Below are 6000 nucleotides of genomic sequence, written 5' to 3'. Positions count from 1 at the left end.
GAGCCAAAGCAGGGCGAGGCATCACCTCACCTGGGAAGTGCAAGGTGTCAGGGAATTCCCTTTCCTAGTCAAAGAAAGGGGTGACAGATGGCACCTGGAAAATCGTGTCACTCCCACCCTAATAGTGTGCATTTCCAACAGTCTTAGCAAATGGCACACCAGGAGATTATATGCCATGCCTGGCTCAGAGTGTCCTATGCCCATAGAGCCTCGCTCATTGCTAGCACAGCAGTCTGAAATCAAACTGCAAGGAGGCAGCGAGGCTGGGGGAGGGGCGCCAACCATTGCCGAGGCGTGAGTAGGTAAACAAAGTGGCTGGGAAGCTTGAACAGGGTGGAGCCCACAGCAGCTCAAGGAGGCCAGCCTGCCTCTGTAGATGCCACCTCTGGGGGCAGGGCACAGCCAAATAAAAGGCAGCAGAATCCTCTGCAGACTTATATGTCCCTGTCTGACAGCTTTGAAGAGAGTAGTGGTTCTCCCAGCACGCAGCTGGAGATCTGAGAATGGACAGAATGCCTCCTCAAGTGGGTTCCTGACCCCTGAGTAGCCTAACTGGGAGGCACCCCTCCGTAGGGGCAGACTGACACCTCACATGGCTGGGTACTCCTCTGTAAAACTTCCAGAGGAACAATCAGGCAGCAACATCTGGTGCTCACCAATATCCACTGTTCTGCAGCCTCCACTGCTGATACCCAGGCAAACAGGGTCTGGAGTGGACCTCCAGCAAACTCCAACAGACCTGCAGCTGAGGGTCCTGACTGTCAGAAGGAAAACTAACAAACAGAAAGGACATCCACACCAAAACCCCATCTGTACGTCACCATCATCAAAGACCAAAGGTAGATAAAACCACAAAGATGGGGAAAAAACAGAGCAGAAAAACTGGAAACTCTAAAAATCAAAGCACCTCTCCTCCTCCACAGGAATGCAGCTCCTCACCAGCAACAGAACAAAGCTGGATGGAGAATGACTTTGATGAGTTGAGAGAAGAAGGCTTCAGATGATCAAACTAATCTGAGCTAAAGGAGGAAGTTCGAACCCATGGCAAAGAGGTTAAAAACCTTGAAAAAAAATTAGACGAATGGCTAACTTGAATAACCAATGCAGAAAAGTCCTTAAAGGACCAGATGGAGATGAAAACCAAGGCACGAGAACTACGTGACAAACGCATAAGCCTCAGTAGCCGATTCGATCAACTGGAAGAAAGGGTATCAGTGATGGAAGATGAAATGAATGAAATGAAGTGTGAAGAGAAGTTTAGAGAAAAAAGAAAAAAAAAAAAGAAATGAACAAAGCCTCCGAGAAATACAGGACTATGTGAAAAGACCAAATCTACATCTGATTGGTGTACCTGAAAGTGACAGGGAGAATGGAACCAAGTTGGAAAACACTCTGCAGGATATGATCCAGGAGAACTTCCCCAATCTAGCAAGGCAGGCCAACATTCAGATTCAGGAAATACGGAGAACGCCACAAAGATACTCCTCAAGAAGAGCAACCCCAAGACACATAATTGTCAGATTCACCAAAGTTGAAATGGAGGAAAAAATGTTAAGGGCAGCCAGAGAGAAAGGTCGGGTTACCCACAAAGGGAAGTCCATCAGACTAAAAGCTGATCTCTCAGCAGAAACTCTACAAGCCAGAAGAGAGTGGGGGCCAATATTCAACATTCTTAAAGAAAAGAATTTTCAACCCAGAATTTCATATCCAGCCAAACTAAGCTTCATAAGGGAAGGAGAAATAAAATCCTTCACAGACAAGCAAATGCTGAGAGATTTTGTCACCACCAGGCCTGCCCTAAAAGAGCTCCTGAAGGAAGCACTAAACATGGAAAGGAACAACTGGTACCAGCCGCTGCAAAATCATGCCAAACTGTAAAGACCATCAAGGCTAGGAAGAAACTGCATCAACTAGGAAGCAAAATAACCAGCTAACATCATAATGACAGGATCAAATTCACACATAACAATACTAACCTTAAATGTAAATGGGCTAAATGCTCCAATTAAAAGACACAGACTGGCAAATTGGATAAAGAGTCAAGACCAATCAGTGTCCAGTATTCAGGAAACCCATCTCACGTGCAGAGACACACATAGGCTCAAAATAAAGGGATGGGGGAAGATCTATCCAGCAAATGGAAAATGAAAAAAGGCAGGAGTTGCAATCCTAGTCTCTGATAAAACAGACTTTAAACCAACAAAGATCAAAAGAGACAAAGAAGGCCATTACATAATGGTAAAGGGATCAATAAACGAGAATAACTAACTATCCTAAATATATATGCACCCAAAACAGGAGCACCCAGATTCATAAAGCAAGTCCTTGGAGACCTACAAACAGACTTAGACTCCCACACAATAATAATGGGAGACATTAACACCCCACTGACAACATTAGACAGATCAATGAGACAGAAAGTTAACAAGGATGTCCAGGACTTGAACTCAGCTCTGCACCAAGCAGACCTAATAGACATGTACAGAACTCTCCACCCCAAATCAACAGAATATACATTCTTCTCAGCACCACACTGCACTTATTCCAAAATTGATCACATAGTTGGAAGTAAAACACTTCTCAGCAAATGTAAAAGAACAGAAATTATAACAAACTGTCTCTCAGACCACAGTGCAATCAAACTAGAACTCAGGATTAAGAAACTCACTCAAAACTGCTCAACTACATGGAAACTGAACAACCTGCTCCTGAATGACTACTGGGTACATAACGAAACGAAGGCAGAAATAAAGATGTTCACTGAAACCAACGAGAACAAAGACACAACATACCAGAATCTCTGGGACACATTCAAAGCAGTGTGTAGAGGGAAATTTATAGCACTAAATGCCCACAAGAGAAAGTAGGAAAGATCTAAAATTGACACCGTAACATCACAATTAAAAAAACTGGAGAAGCAAGAGCAAACACATTCAAAAGCTAGCAGAAGGCAAGAAATAACTAAGATCAGAGTAGAAATGAAGGAAATAGAGATGCAAAAAGCCCTTCAAAAAATCAATGAATCCAGGAGTTGGTTTTTTGAAAGGATTAACAAAATTGATAGACCGCTAGCAAGACTAATAAAGAAGAAAAGAGAAGAATCAAATAGATGCAATAAAAAATGATAAAGGGGATATCGCCACCAATCCCACAGAAATACAAACTACCATCAGAGAATACTATCAACACCTCTATGCAAATAAACTAGAAAATCTAGAAGAAATGGATAAATTCCTCGACACATACACTCTCCCAAGACTAAACCAGGAAGAAGTTGAATCTCTGAATATACCAATAGCAGGCACTGAAATTGAGGCAATAATTAATAGCTTACCAACCAAAAAAAGTCCAGAACCAGATGGATTCACAGCCAAATTCTACCAGAGGTACAAGGAGGAGCTGGTACCATTCCTTCTGAAACTATTACAGTCAATAGAAAAAGAGGGAATCCTCCCTTACTCTTTTTATGAGGCCAGCATCACCCTGATACCAAAGGCTGGCAGAGACGCAACAATAAAAGAGAATTTTAGACCAATATCCCTGATGAACATCAATGCAAAAATCCTCAATAAAATACTGGCAAACGGAACCCAGCAGCACTTCAAAAAGCTTATCCACCATGATCAAGTGGGCTTCATCCCTGGGATGCAAGGCTGGTTCAACATATGAAAATCAATAAATGTAATCCAGCATATAATCAGAACCAACGACAAAAACCATGTGATTATCTCAATAGATGCAGAAAAGGCCTTTGACAAAATTCAACAAACTTCATGCTAAAAACTCTCAATAAATTAGGTATTGATGGGACGTATCTCAAAATAATGAGAGCTATCTATAACAAACCCACAGCCAATATCATACTGAATGGGCAAAAACTGGAAGCATTCCCTTTGAAAACTGGCATAAGACAGGGATGCCCTCTCTCACCACTCCTATTCAACATAGTGTTGGAAGTTCTGGCCAGGGCAATCAGGCAGGAGAAGGAAATAAAGAGCATTCAATTAGGAAAAGAGGAAGTCAAATTGTCCCTGTTTGCAGGTGACATGATTGTATATCTAGAAAACCCCATTGTCTCAGCCCAAAATCTCCTTAAGCTGATAAGCAACTTCAGCAAAGTCTCAGGATACAAAATCAATGTGCAAAAATCACAAGCATTCTTATACACCAATAACAGACAAACAGAGAGCCAAATCATGAGTGAACTCCAATTCACAATTGCTTCAAAGAGAATGAAATACCTAGGAATCCAACTTACAAGGGATGTGAAGGACCTCTTCTGGGAGAACTACAAACTAGTGCTCAATGAAATAAAAGAGGATACAAACAAATGGAACAACATTACATGCTCACGGGTGGTAAGAATCAATATTGTGAAAATGGCCATACTGCCCAAGGTAATTTATAGATTCAATGCCATCCCCATCAAGCTACCAATGACTTTCTTCACAGAATTGGAAAAAACTACTTTAAGGTACATGTGGAACCAAAAAATAGCCCGCATTGCCAAGTCAATCCTACGCCAAAAGAACAAAGCTGGAGGCATCATGCTACCTGACCTCAAACTATACTACAATGCTACAGTATCCAAAACAGCATGGTACTGGTACCATAACAGATATATAGACCAATGGAGCAGAGCAGAGTCCTCAGAAATGATGCCGCATATCTACAACCATCTGATCTTTGACAAACCTGACAAAAAGAAGAAATGGGGGAGTGATTCCTTATTTAATAAATGGTGCTGGGAAAACTGGCTAGCCATATGTAGAAATCTAAAACTGGATCCCTTCCTTACACCTTATACAAAAATTAACTCAAGATGGATTAAAGACTTAGATGTTAGACCTAAAACCATAAAAACCCTAGAAGAAAACTTAGGCAATACCATTCAGGACACAAGCATGGGCAAGGACTTCATGTCTAAAACACCAAAAGCAATGGGAACAAAAGCCAAAATAGACAAATGGGATCTAATTAAACTAAAGAGCTTCTGCACAGCAAAAGAAACTACCAGAAAAAACAAACAACCCCATCAGAAAGTGTGCAAAGGATATGAAGAGACTTCTCAGAAGAAGACATTTATGCAGCCAAAAGACACATGAAAAAATGTTCATCATCACTGGCCATCAGAGAAATGCAAATCAAAACCACAATGAGATGCAATCTCACACTAGTTAGAATGGCGATCATTAAAAAGTCAGGAAACAACAGGTGCTGGAGAGGATGTGGAGAAATAGAAACACTTTTACACTGTTGGTGGGAATGTAAACTATTTCAACCATTGTGGAAATCAGTGTTTTGATTCCTCAGGGATCTAGAACTAGAAATACCATTTGACCCAGCCATCCCATTACTGGGTATATACCCAAAGGATTATAAATCATGCTGCTATAAAGACACATGCACACATATGTTTATTGTGGCACTATTCACAGTAGCAAAGACTTGGAACCAAGCCAAATGTCCAACAATGATAGACTGGATTAAGAAAATGTGGCACGTATACACCATGGAATACTATGCAGCCATTAAAAATGATGAGTTCATGTCCTTTGCAGGGACATGAATGAAGCTGGAAACCATCATTCTCAGCAAACCATCGGAAGGATAAAAAACCAAACACCGCATGTTCTCACTCATAGGTGGGAATTGAACAATGAGAACACATGGACACAGGAAGGGGAACATCACACACTGGGACCTGTTGTGGGGTGGGGGGAGGGGGAGGGAAAGCATTAGGAGATATAACTAATGTTAACGAGTTAATGGGTGCAGCACACCAGCATGGCACATGTATACATATGTAACTTACCTGCATGTTGTGCACATGTACCCCAAAAGTTAAAGTGTAATTTAAAAAAAAGAAGAAAAAGAAGAAATAATCACATCAAAATTCAGAAGCAGAGTTGTTGGGGACAAAGAGCTGGCTTTGGATTGTAGAGCTAAGAATTTTAATTACATTTAAAAATCTATATTATACATGTTAAACAGAAAAAA

This window comes from Pan troglodytes, chromosome 4, assembly GCF_028858775.2.
Source record: "Pan troglodytes isolate AG18354 chromosome 4, NHGRI_mPanTro3-v2.0_pri, whole genome shotgun sequence".
NCBI lineage: Eukaryota > Metazoa > Chordata > Mammalia > Primates > Hominidae > Pan > Pan troglodytes.
This window is presented reverse-complemented; position numbering follows the sequence as displayed.